Raw genomic sequence first — 20,539 nt, 5'->3', positions numbered from 1 at the left:
AGAGATCCTGCCTAGCTCTGCCTCCCAAGTGCTGGGATTAAAGGCATGCACCACCATCGCCCAGCTTCTGCTGTAGCTTGCTCTGACCCCAAGGCAACTTTATTAATATACAAATACAATCACATTTCAGTACAAATAAAATATCACTATAGTCTTGAACAGTTACATGTTAAGGAATAGTTTCCATTGCTCTACACCTTTATAAGAATGGTGTTTTGCCTCTGTTTCCCTTTGTGCTTCTTTTTGTTCCACTGCATATTTGAAAACATTTCCCTCAGATGCTTTACATAAGCTCGTCCTGTTCTCCTGTCCCATGGTGTGAGTGTGGAACCATTCCTGTCACTGGTGGATATTTGTGGCTTCTGAATTCTATGTATTCCAGCTCTTAGATTGTTAGATATACTTCATGTAGAACTGATCAATTAGATGGCTTAGGGACATATTAAATAGCATTTAGCTAGTAATGAACTTAATACGCTTCATGAGTTTTTTGGCTATTTGTGTTTTGAGGCTTGTCAATTCCTAGATTTAATGTTTTCATTTTCCGACGATTGGGTCATCTCTATTCTGGATCTGAATATATATATTTGAATATTAACCATTGCAGCTGACAGTGACATATCTTTTCTAAATATTTTTCTCCCAGCTATGATTTGCCTTTCTAATGTCTTATTGAAACATAAATTTCTGCAAGTTCTTGATAAGCAAAGTTCTGAATTTTTTAACTGTATGACTTATCTCTTATACCTCACAATTGATCTTCTTTATCATCTTTTTTTTTTTTTTTTCTTCAGAGTCAGGGGTTAGGCATTCTGAACAAGTACCTTACTACTAGGCAAACCTTGTCCATATGTAGAAGAATAAAACCGTCTCTCAACCTGAACAAATATTAACTCAAAATGGATCATAGATCGTACAGAAAGTAAAACTCTAAATTGTTAGGGGGAAACATTTCAAGACACAGTGAGGACTTTCTGAAAGGGACTGTAACCTACAGATAACGATCCTCAGAGTGACAAATGGGATTGGATTACATTTAAAAGCTTCTCCACAGCCAGGGAACTCATCACTGGAGTGAAGGGAGCCTACAGAATGGATGGAAATCTTTGCCAACTGACAGAGCATTAGTATCTAGAATATACAAAGAAAGACTTAAATAGATTTAAAAGTCTAAATATCAAGAAACCAAACAATCCATTTAATAAATGGGCCAATGAAATGATAGACAGTTCTCAAGTGGCCAATAAACACAGGAAAACCTATTCGATGTGTTGAGTGAGCAGGGAAATGTAAATTAGAACAATGCCGAAGTTCCATTTCACCCCAATCAGAATGGCTACTTTAAAGAAACACATAGCAACAGATGCTGTAAAGATGAGTGGAGGTAGGGAGAAGCTTATACACTGTTGGTGGGAATGTAAATTTGTCAATTAATCATCTGTGTTTATTGACACACTAATCACAATAGCCAAGTTATGGAAATAGCCTAGGTGTCCATCAAGAGAGGAATAAAGAAAATGTGTTCTGCACAAAGGTGTTTCATTCAGCCACAAAGAAAATAAATGAAATTATCTTGGTTTGAGGAAAACGAATGTAACTGGATACTGTAATATTAAGCAAAAACAAACTCAAAGTGACCCATATTTCATGTTTTCTCTCACGTGAATTCTAGATTTTTATACATAAAATTACATATGTAGAGTGGAAGTGAGAATGTCTGGGGAATAATGTGAGTGGGAAAGCAGAAGCCAGAGGGAAGAGTATGAATGATCAAAATATGTGGTATGTCTGTATGAAAATGTCTTTATGTACAATGAATATACACTAATTGAATTTCATATTCAAATGTTCTGAAAATTCATAGAATAGTTTATCAATATCTTTGTTCTACATGCAGGAAAACTTTCTTTAGCCTAAGGTTACAATCATATTCTTGCATATTTCCTCCTAAAAGTTCTAAGTCTTTAATGTATGGCAAAATAGTCTGCAGGATACAGTTAACATCTCCACATCAGCTCAGCTCACTGAGCAGCTGGGCTTGTCCAGTTCCATCCTGCCCCTAATTTCTGATTTTCCCTCTTGGATAGGTCACAGGATAAAGCAGAGTCTGCTTGCAGCATTATTGTGTCTGTGGTGCAGGGGGAAGCTATCAATACTTTGTTGTATAAACTTGCTGTAGTCTGCCTTTAGAATTAGAAAGCTCCCTTTTATTTCTAGCTTGCTAAGTTTTATTTTAACCGGGTTCTTTCTCTGTATTTATTTTATATATACACCATACATTTTGTATCATCCATACAGTCTTGTCCTTATGTAAACTGGCTCGTGGTTTTATTTCTTTTCTTTAGGTCAGGACGTAGCTTGTTCATAGCTATTTGAATGTTTGCATTACTGCCCAAGAAGGATCTCCTACACTTGTTCTTTCCCATCATGCTTTGGTGTTGAGGCTAGGGGAATTAAGTCATGTCATATTTGGACTTTTTTTGTTTCTGGCAGAAGCCATTTGAGATTGCCATCAGGATTTTATTTATAAAGACTAAAATATCTGTCAGATTTATCAAAATAATTTCCACATAGTCACATTCATAGTGATTTTTTTTCTTGATCTGCACTGTTTATCACTAATTCTGTTTGGTGAGTTCGTATTTAAATGAGCATGATAATTTTTAACTTTCATCTATTGTGTTATTAGTTCTATAATTACTTTAGTTTATTTTCCAATCACCTTTACAGTGTCAGTCTTTGTTGTAGATGCAATCACACATCATGTTTTCCTTTAAACATTTAATCATGCTGTAAAAATTTTTCTGATAGTTCTAATATCCAATGTCTTTGAAGATTTGTTAACATTTTTTTCTCATATCTCTTTCACAATGTTTTATTTTCTTGTGAGTTTAAAAACTGGAGCAATTATTTGTACAATTGTAGGCTGTGTGGTTTATCCAGAGTTGACATGACTATGGGATTCACAGCAGACAGGGTTCTTACATGAGCTGTTTTCCTCTGTTGTTTATGCCCAAGCCTGAGACATCTTGTACACCAGTTCTTAGTGCTTGGAATAAGGAGGGCTTAGATTGCATGTTGCCCTTTGAAGTCTGAGGTGAATTCTGAGGTAGTTTATTTAGTAAAAGTCCTGGTCATGTGTTGTTAATCTTAAAGTACTTAGTGAGTGTTGGGAAACATTACTATAATCCTCAATAAACATTTATTAAATCTTCAGTTTTTCATGGTGCATTGCTAGATTCTTCAGAGAGAATGTCATGGGATTCTTTCTGCAATAAGCACTCTGACATAATAGGAGTGGAGGAGAGATGTTACCAGTGGAACAAAGCCGGGATAGCTTCTGAAAGCCTTGGTATAAGGTCTGGTTTGCATTCTCATTTTCTACTCTAACATCACAAGGTGGGGTGGGCAAGCAAGTGAGACTGGTTAGGTTGTGAAGGGCAATGACCAGTTGTTTCAGCTATTTCTTCAGGTATTCTGTTCCAGGTAGTAGTACAACTAGTACAAGCTTTAAGTAAATCACTCAATAAATCAAGAAACCAGTATAATTAGTCTTGTCTACATTACTCTACTTTAATAATGTTTTTGGTTTAGGAAATTTCTATGTAGATTATTTATTATGAGTAGTGAATAAGTCTGCAGTGTGCAGATGGACAGCAAGAGATTATATGCTTATATTCAAAGACACTGAAGGAGTTTCATTAACCTGACAAGAAAAAGATATATAGGAGCAGCCAGTGTTCCACCTACCTCCATTCCACCTGACAATGCCTGGCTGCTAGACACCAAGGAATATCTTTATCACCAAAGGAGACATATTCAGAAAAACAAGCATGGTAGAGCTCCACAAACACACATAGAAAGAAAGGCTGTATTTACAGAGGTGTTTTTCATGAGCTGAAATGAGACAGGGTGAAAAATGGAAGAAGTTGTCAACATGCCTCATGCTCCAGATTGGATTGCTGTGAGAATGGGAAGAGCATCTGAAGGGCAAAAGAATGACCAGAAACAGAAACCAAAATATAAGTTTTGTCATTTGCATTAATTTAATTCTACCAAGAATAAAATTGTATTAATAAGCATTAATCATAAATATTTTTAAGTATTATAAATAATGCTAATTTTCATTTGACCTTTTTACATTACTAACTAGTTCTTTCTCTTTTTTCCTGCAGGGAAACCTAGGCTAAACTTAGAGCTTACATGTGTATGTGTGTGACTTTATGAATGTCTAGAAGTAACAGTACATATTGCAATTACTATATGAAATATCTTTGCTGGTGAGGATGTCAGCTCAGATTACCTGTGTAACTACAAGCAAGATTCTTATCTTTCTCATGATTCATCTGATAATTGGAGATAATAATATGTGAACCCAGTATTGGTCTTTGAAAATATTATTGATTTAGACAAAATAAAAGGAAATGTTAAGAAAGTAAGAGTGATTATGTATAGATAGAGCATTGGTCATGCTTTCATCACTGATACAAAATATGTGCCAGAAATGACTTAACAGGAAGAAGGAGCTGGGTGTGGTGAGTCATGCCTTTAATCCAGCACTCTATAGCAGGCTGGTTTTTGAGTTTGAGATCAGCCTCGTCTACATAGTGAGACTGCATCAAAAAAAAAAAAGAAGAAAGAGAGAAAGAAAGAAAAAAGAAAAAGAAAGGAAGGAGGGAAGGAAGGAAGAAAGGAAAAATAAAGGAAAAGAGGAAGGGTTTATTTATCTTACATTTTTTTGGTGTAGAATTTCATACATGATTACTTTATCTACATCATTTCTACTCCACCTTCTGCTCCTCTAACTCCTGTGTTCCCCTCTAACTCCCACTCAAGCTCATAATCTCTTCTTTAGTTTTTATTTTCAACACACACACACACACACACACACACACACACACACACACACACACACACCACATACAGACAGATTTATCCTACTGAGTCCATTTAGAATTTATGGCTGAGCACTCCTTCATGGATTTCCATTCATCATGACAGAAAGGTGTGGTGGAATAGAGCAGTTCACAGAGCATCTGAGAAGCAAATAGTGTCCATGACCGTGGCCTTTCCCTTTTCCCATTCAGTCTATGGACTCAGGAGTAGTTTTCTTGCCTTGGCAAAACTCTGGAAACACCATCAAAATACTAAGGTTTTTATTATACTTCAACATCCAGAAAAGTGCATAAATTATATGAAATAATTTCACCGAATGAACACGTCCATGACTTAGCAGTGGAAGGCTGGAGAGCAGGGCTTACTTGCAAGCTTTCCCTCCAGTGTGCTCTCTTTCCATCATCATTTCCCCAAAGCCTTTTAACACTGGTTTTAGATAAACTATGGTGTTTTGAACTTGATGCAGAAGATCTCCTGGAGCACGGCTTTGATTTCTCTTTGCCTGACTTCTTTTTAGTTGAGCATGGCATCTGTGCGACCCCTCTGCTCTGTCATTTGGTTGTGGTTGGCTCATGATAACTGCTTTGTAATGTTCCACAATGTAACTATCCCAAAATTATGTGTGCAACTCTTTATGGGTATGTTAGTGATCTCGTACCTTCAATGCTTTTGTCAACATTTTTGTGCAATTTTGTGAAAGGGAAATTAACGTGGTTTTTATGTTATGTAATTGCAAGAGTGGTTAAAGGCTATGCATGTTTTCAGCTTGAGGAGATACTGCCAAGCTCTCTTCTAGAGCTGAACATATCTGTCTATTGATCCGCCAGCAACACTGAAGGACTATTCCTTTTTAATTTTCTGTGTTTTCCCCCTAAGTTTACATCATAAACTCTGTGTAGATTAGGCCATTTATTTTTATTTGTCACTGTATTTCCAAGTATTCTGAGTGCTGCTGTCTTAATTATGGTCTTAATTCTGAGAAATTGCATTGTGGTATTCAGAGGCTTTGGATACAGTTTATTGAAGTGATTACTGATGGTAAAGCCTCCCTGTTTCTACTCCTGATTTAAAAGGGAGGCTTAGTTGGCCATAAGCCTTCTGCCCACTGAAAGCAGTTATCAAGCAGCAAGGCCAAGGTCTTACCTGCTGTTTATGAACTTCTCTTTGCAGATATTTTCAAGGCTTAGCACTGTGATTCAGTGACACATAAAGAGTGAGAATATGGAAGTGTTTCCAGAGTTTCTGGGAGTTACTCTTCCTTATTGGACCAGGGTACAGCAATTCATAGAGGAGTACTAAGCCAATTTGATCTGCGTTTGGCTCGCACACACTTCAAAATCTGGGAAAGAAGGTCCAACTGTCATGCAAATAAAAGCTTTGTTAGAGAGACAGCAGCTGATTGGTTAAAATTAGAATTTTACTTGATTTAAACCCTGTTGAAGACCAGACAAGTTCAGGCAAAAAAAAAAAAAATCATTTTTGATGATAAAACTTGTGCGTGTGTTGCTAGCTTACTGTCGACCTTCAAGTCCTAGAGGTGCTCTGTTAATTCCCTTACCACAGTTACAAACTGGGTTTGGCTGACAGTTGTTTAAAACAAACAAGTAGGATTTCTTAATCACTATCAAATATAGGGCAAGTAATGTGAAATGGATTAATAGCTAGAAGAATAACAAAAGCAAAGATAATTCTTATAGTAACAAGACAGTAGGCTATTTTTATTCCTTTTTAAAACTTTCCTTTATTTATTCTTTGTTTCTTTCACTTCATGTGTCTTGATCCCATTCATTTTGTGTTGCTTTGTATTCACCCTCTGCCCTTGCAAACCCCCCCCCCCCCAATATAATGAAATTTAAGAAAAAAAAAAAGGGAAAAAAATCTAATCATGGGAGCTTCAATGTGTCTCTTTTGTCCATATACCTTTACTTTCAAGTGCTCATTGCAAGGAGTCACTGGCCTGGTTCAAGGTCACTGGTTTCTGCTACACTATTGATGCTTGGCTCTCACTGGGACTCCTCTTGGATATTCTGCTGTTGCCCAGTGTTGTGGAAATCCTGCAGCTTTGGATTTACAGGACTGGCCCCTTTACACAATCCTGCAGATCAAAGATGGGGTGGATGTTGGGGTGAGACAACTCGTAACCCTGGTTCTGGGCTTGGGTAGTTGCCGAGATGGCAAGCCTACCAGCACTTGCCCATCTTAGGGTGAGCTCTCCAGCATTGTCCCGTCTAGTTTAGCCCTTGCAGCATTGAGTGAGGGGCTGGGCCAGTTCTCCTGCTTTCATGCCCTCAGTGCCAGCCCTCCCCCACTAGCACCATCAGAGCAGCTCTATTGCATTGCCATAGGGGCCATGCTCCCTAGTGCTGCAGCTGAGGAGGGGTAGGGACAGCTCTCCCACCTGCCATAGGCATGGAGGGGAGAGGGCAGGGCTATTTCCATATGTATGTATATATATGGATGTGAAAAAAATGGCCATACCCAAAGGAAGAGCCAGAGCAGTGTACATAGTCTCTGTTCAAAGCTGCTTGGAAGAGTTCAGTATTAACTCCATGCTACCTTTCATTGATGAGGTATTTATCATCCCTCCCCCCCAACACCCATACAAAATGTAAAATATTCAAAATAGCTCTATAGAAAGAGTTGGAAAACATTGCAAGTTATTTAGAGTTTGTCTGAAGCCATACTTAATGTGATTAAATTAATATTTTTTATACATGTATAACTTGGAGTTCAAGAATGAACTCATCACAAATGTTTTTAAATAATATGGTTAATTAAGTTGATTCCCGGTTTTCATTTTTAGACATGTGAGCTAGTACATTTATAAAGTAAGGGACTTGCTACCTTTTTGTTTTCTTCTTAAATCATTGGTCTTTTCAGGGATGAGGGAAGCCGCATGGCCATTGTTTTTGGTTTGGCTTTCATGGGAACACCAGCTTCCCTGGCAACTTGATCTCGCAGAGGGTCTTCGACACCTCAATCTGGAATACTGTTTTCAATGTGTCTATGGATATGGGGATAGAGAGCCCTCTGTAAAATTTCATAATTCTGCATTCCCTTTGAAAAATCTACATTTTTCATTGACTTAATGTAAGCACACAGTAATGTTTTCTTATAAATTCTAGTCTTGCTCTACCAAACATAGCACTTACAGTATTGAAATTCTTTCTTTTTCTATAATTCCAAAGGATATAGACTCACCTGCTATAGCCATATGATCCATCTTCATCACTGGGTTCAACCAACTACAGATAGTACAATTGGGAAAAAGCATCTCCCCTGTAATAAACAAGTGACCATCTTCCCCGTCATCACAATAGCATGGCAAGTATTTACGTGGTATTAGTATTGTGACAGGACCAAGATTCCTCTATCTTGTTCCTGCTGCAACTACGTAAGTTCTGACTCAGAGCTGACTCCACCCCATCCCCCCACACACCCATACACCCTCTTTATGGGAATGAAATTATCCTACCTACCCCAAGAGTTTAAGGTCAGGATGCCCCTGCTAACTGCTGCTTTTTGCCTCTGTTAAAGTGATCTTTTGCTCTACACCCCTCTGTAGCTGCCAACCAGGAGATGGCTTTTGCCTTTAAAAGATCCCTGCAGAAAGCAGCTGGAGAAGCTCTGTGACAACTGTTTCTCTCCAGGCAGTCACCAGCCAGCCTAATAAAGACTCAAATTTGAACTCTGGTTTTATGGACCTTGGGGCTTTGCCCCACAACAGTGTAAGTTATCTAGAGATACACAGGAGGATATGTAAATGTAGACAAATTCCATCAGTCAGGTGCTTACTTTCTCTCCTTTTTGTGTGTGTGTCTGCCTGTCTGCCTCCTTCCCTTCCTCTTTCCCTTCCTCCCTCCACCCCTCCCCTCTTCCCTTTCTTCCTTTCTTGACAAGATCTCTTGGACTTGCCAAGTAGACAACCCTCGGGGATTCACTGGTCTCTAGCTCTTCAGTCCTGTGATTCCAAAGGAGCTCTACTATGCTCAGCTTTTATCTATTTCTATTTTCAATGTGGGCTCTGGAAATGGAACTCACATCCCCGAACTTAGAAGGTACACATTTTATGGAATGAGCTGCTTTCTCAGATCAAGTTCTGTCAGTTTAATTCTCCCTTCCATGTGAGACAGCTGTCTGCAGCCTGACACCTACTCTGAATTGTGATGTTGCACCCTTGGGATTTTGCTCTTCTGTCTGAGAGCTTACCCTGATTCTTGGAAGCCATCTTTTATTACATTAGTCTACTCCCTTTTAGCCATCTACGTCCACGGGAATTTTGTATGGCAGTGTCCACAAATAATATGCATAATGGAATGTGGTGTTTGAAATCTTGGGTATCCAAAATAAAAGAATTATTATTTTTCCTAGTTAAATCATGATTTGGTTTTTAACACTTAAGGATTTTTTTTTTTTTAAAAAAAATGTTCTTTATGGTTGTGTAGCACATATCATTCTAGGAACTGAGGTTGTGAGGATGAGTAGGGAGAACTGAAAGTGAAGAAGACCTTATCTAAAAATAGCTTTATTTTGAGGACAAAAGACTATAGATAAACAACAAAATGCCTCTGTTATATAGATATTAGATAAATGTAAACATACATATATGTGTATGTACATGCAACAATATGTGATGTGAAGAAAAGGTGAGGAAAAGGAGTATTTTGGAGTGTTAGTGTCTGTAGGAATTATCAGGTGGCCTGGGATATTTAAGCAGAGATATAAAGTTCAGAAGGAAATAAGCCATATTTATTTTTGTGGGGAAAGCACTCCAAACTGAGTAAGGAGATCTTGACATCACTGCTTGAGGTCAGCCCTACAATACACCTTAGACCTAGGGCTTGCCCCTCACCTCTGTTTTCTTAGGGAGTCAGGCTAGTGATAACTGGACCCAAATTTTCATACTAAAAATTATCTTTTCTTAGAAATTTAAAACAACCATTCAGCTGCCTATGGATGGCTACTACAAAATAGAAAGTCCAGGGAATAGGAGAAAGCAAAGAGAAGATGTTTCTTGGGCAAGAGAACATTTTGCATAGTCAATGAGTCTTACTTCCCTTTCCTTCCAGATGGCATTTCCTAGCTCCTCTGTGCAAACACAGGGAAAGCCACATACTTCATCCACAGTGTTTAGCCCAACCAGGAAGTTGCGTCTTTATATTGAACTTCTTATTTAGGACCTCTGCCCCCTGCTGTGCATTCATGTATGTTCTGCTGCTGTATTGAAATTACATGTTGGAGGAAAACAGAAACACTCTTTGAATACACGTGAGCTATTAACATGAGAGACTTCATAGCTTCAACTGTAGTTTTAGTTTCATTCCTTTACCTTTGGGTTTGGGGAAACTACTGTGATAAATCCAAGTGTTGTGCTCATTAGTATAAAATGGGAAGTGATGGTAGTTGAGACCCAATCTGATTTCTTGTTTGAAAATGTTGTACAGGCTTCCTGACCATATTGTTCACATATATCCTATTGATACATTATAGTGCTTAAGACTGAAATAAAAATGTTGTTTTTTTCCATGTATGAATGTTATTTTTATAGACACATGAAATTCTTCACCACAATAAAAACAATGAACACTCATCACCCCTGAAAGTTTCCTCTCGACATGTTGCCTCTTGTCTCCATACCTGACCTCACTACCCTCCTGGGCATTACTAACTCTAAGAATATGTGGGTGAAAGAAACATAAAGTTCTTCAGATTTTTCTTATAACATTTCTGTATATTTAAGAGAAAATGTAAGTTACTGTAAATGTGTCAACCTAAAAATGGAGCATTAACAATAGGAATAAGGTTATTAGTGTAGCAGGGCAAGACTGTATAGAGATTCTTCTATCTTGTGTTCTTGCTGAGGCCATTTCAGGTTTAGAATTTGATTTCCTTGATAATTGCATGGAAAATTACCTAACTATTCTAGGAACCTGAGGTCAAGATGCTCTAGCTAACTTAACTTTGCTTCTGTTAAACTGCTTGCTTGCATAAAACCTCTCTCTGCAGCTGTCAAGCAAGATACCAGAATGTGGTTTTTGCCGTTAAAAGCCCCTTATTCTAAATATACTTGGGTCCTGAACAACTGAGTGTAGTCTCAGACAGCTGGAATAAAGACTTTTAATTGGGTATAAACTGTGTCTGAGTGGTCATCTCTGGTGGCCTCTGTAACATTAGGAAGTAGACTGAGCTCTATGCATACAGCAGTGTAGAGAGTGGAGGAAGCCTTTGGGAACTGAAGAAAACTGAAGTGAATTCTGAGGAATTTGATAATAAGCATAACAGAGCTGAATAGGAAGAGTCCAGCTCATAGAAACCATAAGCACAAAGGATGGGATGGAAAATGAAGTGCTCGGCAAACAATAAACTGACCCAGTTGGCTGGAGTGAAGGACTTATGTTGAGAGGTGGTGTGATATGGGCTAGAAATAAGAACAAAGTCCAGGAATTGGATGGTGCAACAACATAATACAGAAGAAATTAATCTTCTTTTTTTTTTTTTTAAATCTCAGTCTCAAAAGAAATCACTAGTCAAAAGTTCAAGTAAAGCAAAATATAAAAATAGTGTATCTTAAGTGTATTTACTTAGTTCAGGGAAATTTTACTTCACAGGATATTATAATGAGCTTAACTGTTACACTAAGAAAAATTTATTGTTGGAGTATGTGTGTGTGTGTGTGTGTGTGTGTGTGTGTGTGTGTGTGTGTGTTTGTGGAACGTTGTTCACTCATGAAATAAATAATCATTATCTTAGGAGAGACTTCTGAATCCATTCTTTCCTAAGACCTTCACTCTCTTTCTTTCTATAAGACACCACTTTTCCCTAGGAAATCATATTTGATTTTATGTATTTTGATTTTGATTTTAAAGGAATAGGTTGAATTTTACAACTATTATTATTATGGCTAACATTACATTTTAAGTTTAAAGTATTGTGTTTAAGAAATCTCTAAAACAAAATGCCTCTAACCTCCAAGTTCCACTTGCCCAATGACAGAAAACTTCCTGGAATGCTGGGGGTCGTTGTTCATGTGAGATAACAAGCTTTATTGCCCCACCTGCACAGGATGCATGTTTGATCACATGTAGGCATGGAGTACATAGCCTTATAAGTTTTGCTTTTATAAACCCCCAACTAATGTAACTTAGCCCTGTACTCTAAGCATGAGTTTTGGGTATCGATCTGGCCAATATCCATAGTCCTGACCAGTATTTAATAAAGTTTCTTATTTGTTAAAAATTTATTAATTGCCAGAGTGGTGAATATGAATGACCCCAGACCCATAACATTATTAAGAATAGTTCACTATTTATTCCTAACAAAAACCATTTCACTTTCTGCTCCCTTAGTCATAGGGAGTGTTAGGTCTAAAGGAAAACCCCAAGCATCCCAAAAGGGCAGGCCCACAGTCTGGACCCAAAGACAGTCTTGGCTCAGCTCACACTGGACTATGGGATTCCTGGCAGATATTTTCAGCATACCTCAGGAACTTCTCTCAGAAGGGGGATTCTGCCAGGAATAGATAACTTTGTTATCTCCCTTTCGTCTGGCAGAGGAGACATCTGGTTTCCTACTGACATGTACTTAAGCTATTTACCAAAGCTAGTGCTAGTCCCCAGACTCCTCATGTCCCTATTCACGTGTTCTTGTTATGCATCTCAAAACCCTGACCCTTCCTACCTCCCCCTCTACCCCAAACCTCAGGCTGCTCCAGTCTGAGAGCTTCTCTCCCTTCAGCTACTCATCCTGCTTATAACCTGCATCTACCACCCTCCTCCTCTTCATTCTGCCCCACACCCCTGACTAGCCTTGAAAGTTTGGAATAAACCTTTCCTTTTCCATCCATGGAACAGCCATTTCAGTGGTTTCTATACAGCATCCTTGCTTACAGGGAGTATGTGATTAGTCAACTCAATGAGTCACAATATGCACTGTTTACATGCTCAGGCTCTTTCTGCTTCAGCAACAGACATTTGCCATGATGGTGACTGTGCTGTCAATTTGGCTTATTGCATGGGTTTTCAGAGAACTAACTTGATCTTCAGCAGACATGTGGCATGAGTGAAACACATATTTCAAGCCATTGAGATGGCAGTTATAGAATAATCTATTTTGAATTACTCCAAAGGGAAAAACAATACATGAAGAGTTTTTTATACATTACCCATAAATTGACCCTATCACCCTGCAAACTAGAAAATTTCCAAAAATATTTTATTCACCAAAACACTAAAAGTACATTATTGAGGAAGTGTGGATTCTCATGGGAATGCCTATTGGTACAGCCTCCTTAAAGCAGGAGATAATTATGGAATTAAAACATTTGTGGTTAGCCAACAGGAGCCTTTATATATGTGATAGCAATACCAGCAATCTTCTGAGTCATCAGGTCCATCTGGAAGATCTCTCTACAATGCATGGCTCCATCATACTACAGCATAGGCCCCAATGAAGTTTACTGAAGTAGTTTTATTGTATAGAGAATGAACTGAGCTAGTTCCAGAGCAGATGATACCAGAGGCTATAAGCCCTTACCAGCAGGAGGACAGGTGAAGTGTTCCTGGGAGTGACTAAAGGGCAAAAACTGACAGTGATGGGCTATGGAAAGAAGAAATGTTAAGGAGCTGCCACTGCTTATGTTAAGAAGAAATGTAGGCTGCCACTGCTGGCAGAGCTCCAGTAGCTCTGGGCTGCCAAGGGGACACCAAAACTGACTGAGGATGGCACTCATGGTACTCAGTGAGCTAAGGGACATTGGCACTGCAAATTTGGGGATGTTAACAATAAGGGGACTCTATTTTCCTTATTCAAAGTTTATATCAGAATATCACAAAAGAGCAGGGTTGACTCATCATATTACAAATCATACTGTGAGTGTCCCTCACAGAAAGAGTCATTGCAGTGATGTAGAACCCTCAGCTTCTTCTCCAACCCTATGTCTGCCTGCATGCCACCATGTCCCACCATGATGATAATGGACTAAACCTCTGAGACTGTAAGCCAGCCCCAGTGAAATGTTTTTCTTTATAAGAATTGCCATGGTCATGGTGTCTCTTCACAGCAATATAAACTCAAACTAAGACAGACACCAACAAATCCTATGAACACTATTCCTCTAGAGCTGCTGTGTTGATTTTGACTTACCGTTTCAATGGCATGATGTAGACCTAGGATACTCCTCTATTTATAGCCCACACCTCTTGGATCAGTGAGCCAACAGCTGCCTCTATATTGCTCTGGCATTTTAATTGTACATTTCCCCACTGGATCCTCTGTGAAATGAATTTTGCCAGCACACTATGGCTTCCTGAAGTGCCTGCTGTGGCTGGTTCATTGCAATGGTTCTTTCTTCCCTGAGATTTGAATGACCTCAGTATCCTAATATTTTGAGAACAAGACTGTACACATGGCCACAGGTCCCTTTGGAAATGGTCAGAAGAGATGGGGGTTTAGGAGGTCACCAATCTCTTTATTCTATTTCTTAATCTGTTTATCTCCTTGAACACGGGATTTAGCTCCATTCCACTTCCTGGTGCTCCTTTTCTTCTAAAATTGTACATTTTGTATTTTTACTTTGTCAGCTTGGTCCTTTCCATTATAAATCTTCATTAGAGTTAATACTAATAACTGCATGGCAGAGTCAATACTAGGTTGTTTTGAGATTTCCTCTGACAACAGAATTAATCTAAAACTCTTTGATTTAGCCTCAGGCAAACTTTTCAGACAAGGGCAAAAAGCAGCCACATTCTTCTCCAAACTATCACAAGACTGGTCTCCAGGTCATACACTAACATTTTTCTTTTCTGAAACCTCTTGAGCTAGGACTCCACAGTTAAAATCACCCTTAGCACCATTGTCTTCCATGTTCCTGCTAGGATGGCCCATTAAGCCCCAGTTTTTCTAATTTGCTTTTCTAACCCATAGTCCCAAACTCCATATTTCACCAAACAAAAACACGGTCTAGCCTATGACAGCAATACCCTGGTCCCTGTAACCAACTTCTGTCTTAGTTTGGGTTTATATTGCTATGAAGAGACACCATGACCACAGCAACTCTTATAAAAGAAAACATTTAATTGTGACTAGCTTACAGTTTCAGAGATTTAATCCATTATCATCATGACAGGAAATGGTGGTGTGCAGGGAGACATGGTGTTGGAGAAGGAGCTGAAAATTCTGCATCTCAATCTGCAGACAGCAGAAGGAATCTATGTCCCACACCTGGTATAGCTTGAGCATAGGAGACCTCAAAGTCCACCCCTACAGTGACACACTTTCTTCAACAAGGCCATACTTACTCCAACAAAGTCTGATAATGCTGCTACTCCCTGTGGAGGCCATTTTACATCAAATCACCACAGTGTCAGTTCATATTCAATTTCAATATACTGCTGGCCACTGTACAAATTGGCGAGGCATGTAAAATGCCTGAGGTTTGGCAGTCTAAAGACTATCAGAAGGGTCTATTTAGCATGATAGTCAAATTTCCACCCTTGGAAACACCAACTCCTAGGAATAAGCATACCCACTGATCTTCTTAGAGCTTGAAGATAATCAATTTGATGTTTGAGAAAGTTGCTTCAAACCATTTGCTGTATGACCCACGTAGCTGCCCACTTTTCTTGAAGTCCAGAGCCAGAGGAGCTGTGCAGGTAGAATGCCTGCATCTCTGCTGTCATCATATTTATTTATGCTTGAGAATTTGCAGCACACAGATGGGTTCTGTGGAGTTGCTAGAAAATCCAGCTGTAACTCACAGAATGGACTTCTAGTTTCAGAGAAAATCTATTTCCTTTACATTAAATCTCTACTAGAAATTGATAGTTTCCTGATGAAAGAATATATTTACCACTTCTACTGCTGACTATGGAAGTCATTTACACCTACGTCTGCCCTATAAGGGGCCTCTTCCCATATTCCTTTGTAGACCTTTTGGTCATCCTCACATGTGGATGACAATATGCCCCTCCATGTGCCATGAATAAACATCATCCCACATAAGGTCAGATCAAGCTCCTCTTTCTTTCCACTTTCCATCTCTCTACAGCTGCTTTGAGAAATAATCAAATAGACATGATTCTTGGCTGGTTACTAGGCTCTTTCAATGATCCAATCACTGATAAAGGGACACAGAGTGACAGTAAGAGTTGAGATAGTCCTTAGAGTTGAGTGTCATAAGATTGACTTAGAAATGCTGTGGACAAATGTGGACCTATATAATTGAGAAATGTAGATTCTGATGCTCAGGTATTTTTCCAGAAGCAATGTATAAAGACTGCAAATTGCCAGAAATGCACATCTACCCACAAACACATGCACATATACCACACACACTCTCTCTCTCACACATACACACAAATTAAAAATCAAAGCAATGTAGCTTGCTTACCTCTGAATCCCATAGAAACATGTATTATTCACTGTATAAGCTAGTTACTATAAAACCATAACTGATGGCTATACACTGAAGTTAAAATGGGAACAATGCTATTTTGTACATGTCCCAATTTACTTTCTATTTTTGTAATAAACACTGACAAAAAGCAAGTGAAGATGGAAAGGGCTTATTTCATCTTACTTCATCATCTAGCTCATAGTCCATCCCAAAGAAAAGTAATGAAGAAACTCAAGGCAGGATCCTGGAGGTATGACTGCAGCAGACAATGGAGGAGTGCTCCTTACCGGCTTATTTTTCAGACTGCTTTCTCATACAACTCAGGACCACCTGCCCAGGGCATGGCACTGCCTGAGCTGGGCCCTTCTGTATCAATTTTAAGCCAAAAGTAATGTTCCACAGACATATCTACAGGACAATATGTTGGAAGCAAGTCCTCTACCGAGGGTGCCTTCCTCATCCCAGATGACTATAGTTTGTGTCAAGTTGACAGAAATTAACGAGCCCAACATGTCCTTACCCAGTCTGCCTCTGCCTGTATTCCCACTTCCAGCATACCTCTTATGGTCAGCCCAAGTTACCAAAAGCTCTTCCGCATGAATAAACTGTGCAAAAAATGCAAGTCACTTCCAGTAAAGTCAGTGGTTCCACAGACCTTCTTTTCAGGATACCCTCACAAAAGTTATCATTACTCACCTTGAAATCTCACATTGAGCTAAAAAAGAAACCTTTTTGATTCCATTTTGTTCATTGCTTCCAAAATGAGGAAAATCTTATTTGATTTGACCAGGACACTTGCAACTCACTTCACTGAAATGGCTTCAGCAACTCCAGTACACTACTGGCAGTGGTATCCTGAAGTATGAAACATTTAACCTTGTAGGACACAGCAACTGACTTGAGTCATTCTAGCTCTTTAGGCAATTTGTTCACCTGCTCAACTAACCTAACTACCATAAGTTTGTGATTTGTGATCCTTCTTTGCTAGTTGAGTTGGTATCCCATATAATTATAGTCATATCATGACTCAATAAAAGGGCCTGACTTTCAGGATCCTTCTTTTTGTTTGTTTGTTTTTTGATTTTTTGAGACAGGATTTCTCAGTGTAGCTTCACGCCTTTCCTGGAACTCACTTGTTAGTCCAGACTTGCCTCGAACTCATAGAGATCGTCCTGGCTCTACCTCCCGAGTGCTGGGATTAAAGGTGTGTGCTACCACCACCACCCGACCAGGATCCTTCTTATTAGTGTTTTATTATGGGGCTGGTAGAGGACACCTAGGGAATAGTTTTTTATTCTATATTTATGGAGAAACTGAACAAGTGTTTGGCATGGTAGGCTTAGAGAATTCCCAATTTTCTTGCTTATTCTGGCTTTCTTAAGGCATCCTGGTCTTGGAAAAGCTGTTTAGATTTGCTTTTGATCAAAAATGTGTGGGTGTTTATGTGTGGGCTTGTTTGTGTAGTGTGGATTGGGGGAATGGAAATCAAAATCAGATGTCTGATTTTAGGGTTGAAGAGAAGAAGTATGCTGTGTATCGCCCATTCTCCACGAGTGAGCCTTTGTCGACACAGGGCTTTCTGCTCTCTGAGGTTGTTGATGGCTGTTCTGTCTTTCCATTTGTAGTTTTTTCCAGTGTTTTCTACAGCTTCTGCTATGAGATGCTGTAACTTCTTAGTTACTGGTGTGTTCCTTGGCCTCAACCCTCTGGATCAGTCATAGACTATCATGTTCTTAAGAGGTTGGTTTTTAAAGTACGTGAAGGCAGTTTTTCTCTTAGTGCACTTCTTTCTGCTCTATGTCTAAGGCAGTTATGTAAACCTTTGCTCAGAGGTTGGAAAGCATCCTGGAAGTATGAAGTAATTCGTTCTCACTAAGGACTGAACTAGATCTACGAAGATTGGCAAGGACTATCAATTTCTTAAATTTATCATCAATTTTCAGATGGTCTCAAGTTTTATCCTGAGGAATGATGGTAGAATTGGGTTTGTTTTAGAAGAAAAAGGAGCATAGTGAGGCCCACTGAAGCCCCTACTCAGAAAATACACAATGAGCAGAATTATAAAAAAATATTTATTTTTACTGTTTTAATTCTATCTATGTGTGCTCTGTGCATGTGAATGCAGCACTGGTAGAGTCCAGTAGAGGGAATCCAATTCCCTGGAGTTGGAGTTGCAGGCAATTGTGAGCCATCCAATGTGGGTGCTGGGAGCTGAGCTCAAGTCCTCTGCAACAGCATCAGTGCCCTTAACCATTTAGCCATCCCTTCTGCTCTCTTGGAGGTGAATCTTTTGGCAGCATCTAATTGATGCATAATAAGTTATACTTGCAACCACCTATCTATAACCTATCTCCTTTGTTTCTTTTCCAAAAGGAGTTATGGTTTCTATGAGGGACCAAAAATAGAACAGAATATCTGAAATTAACACTATTTGAATTTTTACATGTACTCCACTTATTAGTTTTGCATTTCATGATTATTGAAAGGACCTTGTAAAATCCACAAGAATATTTATACCTAAAAATATTTTTAAATTTATTACATTTCTTTCAAAAACACTGTCTGTATTTTTTAATTTAATTAAAAAGTCAGCCAAACATCTTTAACTGCTTTGTTTTAACGATATTCATTCATATAAATATTTATCTAAAGTTCATTAAAGCAAGGAGTCTTATGTGTTTGAATAAATATCCCCAAAAGTGAAAGATATAGACTCTGCATACTGTCACTCTGATGTAATCTTCTTCACTGTGTTTTCATTTTGTATAAAACCGAGGTATTGTTCATAGTAATGAACTATAACCTCCAAACTCCAACATGTTCCCTATTCACATCCAGATTCTCAAAATATTGAAAGGAAAAGGTTTCATGTCACTTCTGAGGAGTCGTTTTTACTGGAGATCACATTTTTAAAGAACTAACTATTCAGAATAGTTTAGCAAAGGTCCTAGATGTTCCAGGAACCCCCACTATGCTTATTTTGATGTTTTGCATAATTTTTAAAGTTTGGGTTTAGAAGATTAATATAAAAGAACCTATAGTATTTTCTACGGACTGGAACACATCTCATTTTTGAGTATTTGTTTTAGGGTATACAGTTCTTCATATTCCTAACCACATTGTTGTGCTTACCCGCAACTAGTGATTTAAAACCAGGGATTACTTGAATGTGTGCTTTAGGATAGGGAGGAAAAGGTAGTGTTACTCTTACTTGGACCAAGACATGGATGGTAGGTTTAGATGGACTCGCTCTAGGACCAGGTGCTTGGGATTTGACAGAAACAGGATGCCACCCAGGATGGCAATCAAATGTTGCTTGTGTAGACCCAGCAACCATCAAAGGAACAGCGACATATCATTAAGAGATGAAGAAGCTTGAGGAGTATAAAGAAACATCTGCTATTGTTTATGTAGATCACCTATGGGTGTATCAAGAGCATTGAGTCTACACATTTGTGCACAAACACACTTTTAAAACAGCAGCCACAGATGAAGCTGATAATAGAAGGAGCCATCCTGACCACAGGAAGATTAAGGTGGGTGGGAAGATCACTGTCTTTTGCTTCAAGTGCCTGGCAAAGGTCCTAGATGATCCAGGAACCCCCACTATGCTTATTAACACATGACTGTAAATGTCTGGGTGGCCTGTATAAGGTAGCATTCACTAAGGGAGTGAGTCTTCTCAACTAGTTTTCCATTTTCAGAAGAAGTTACAAAATAAAATAGAAAAGAAAAAGGAAGGGGTCCTTAAATTATGGCAAACAGACCAAATCATAGCAAGACAAAAACAAAAACAAAAAACCCAAACAAAACAAACAAATAAAACAAACATAAAACATAAACACAGCTGCCCTCCCCCCAACAAAAAACAAAAACAAACTAAGCAATTCCCTGAGGACTTACTATTGGAAGGCTTTTAGGACCAGTTACTCCATTTTCCAAGTGAGTCATTGGCTTGCTGGATGTGTCAGTCAGCCAGATGGAAGCCCACTGAATCAGATACAGACCTGAGACAGAGTTAAATTTTATGAACGTATTTGGAATCTTTTGGCCCATGGTCTCAGTAATTGGGAAAGGGAGAGCAGGAGGGAGAGAAATGCCATCCTCAGGAATAGACAGGTGAGGAAAACTGAAAACTCATTTATCTGAAGGTCATTTGACCTCTGTGAAGTGGATCCAGTGATTTCTTTTGATCCTGTTAAGTTTATATGAATTTTAAAATGAGCTGGGAAGTTGGCTATATCACCAGCA

The sequence above is a fragment of the Onychomys torridus genome, chromosome 3 (assembly GCF_903995425.1).
Source record: "Onychomys torridus chromosome 3, mOncTor1.1, whole genome shotgun sequence".
Lineage (NCBI taxonomy): Eukaryota > Metazoa > Chordata > Mammalia > Rodentia > Cricetidae > Onychomys > Onychomys torridus.
The sequence above is the reverse complement of the archived record's forward strand: the minus strand, read 5'-3'. Positions refer to the sequence as shown.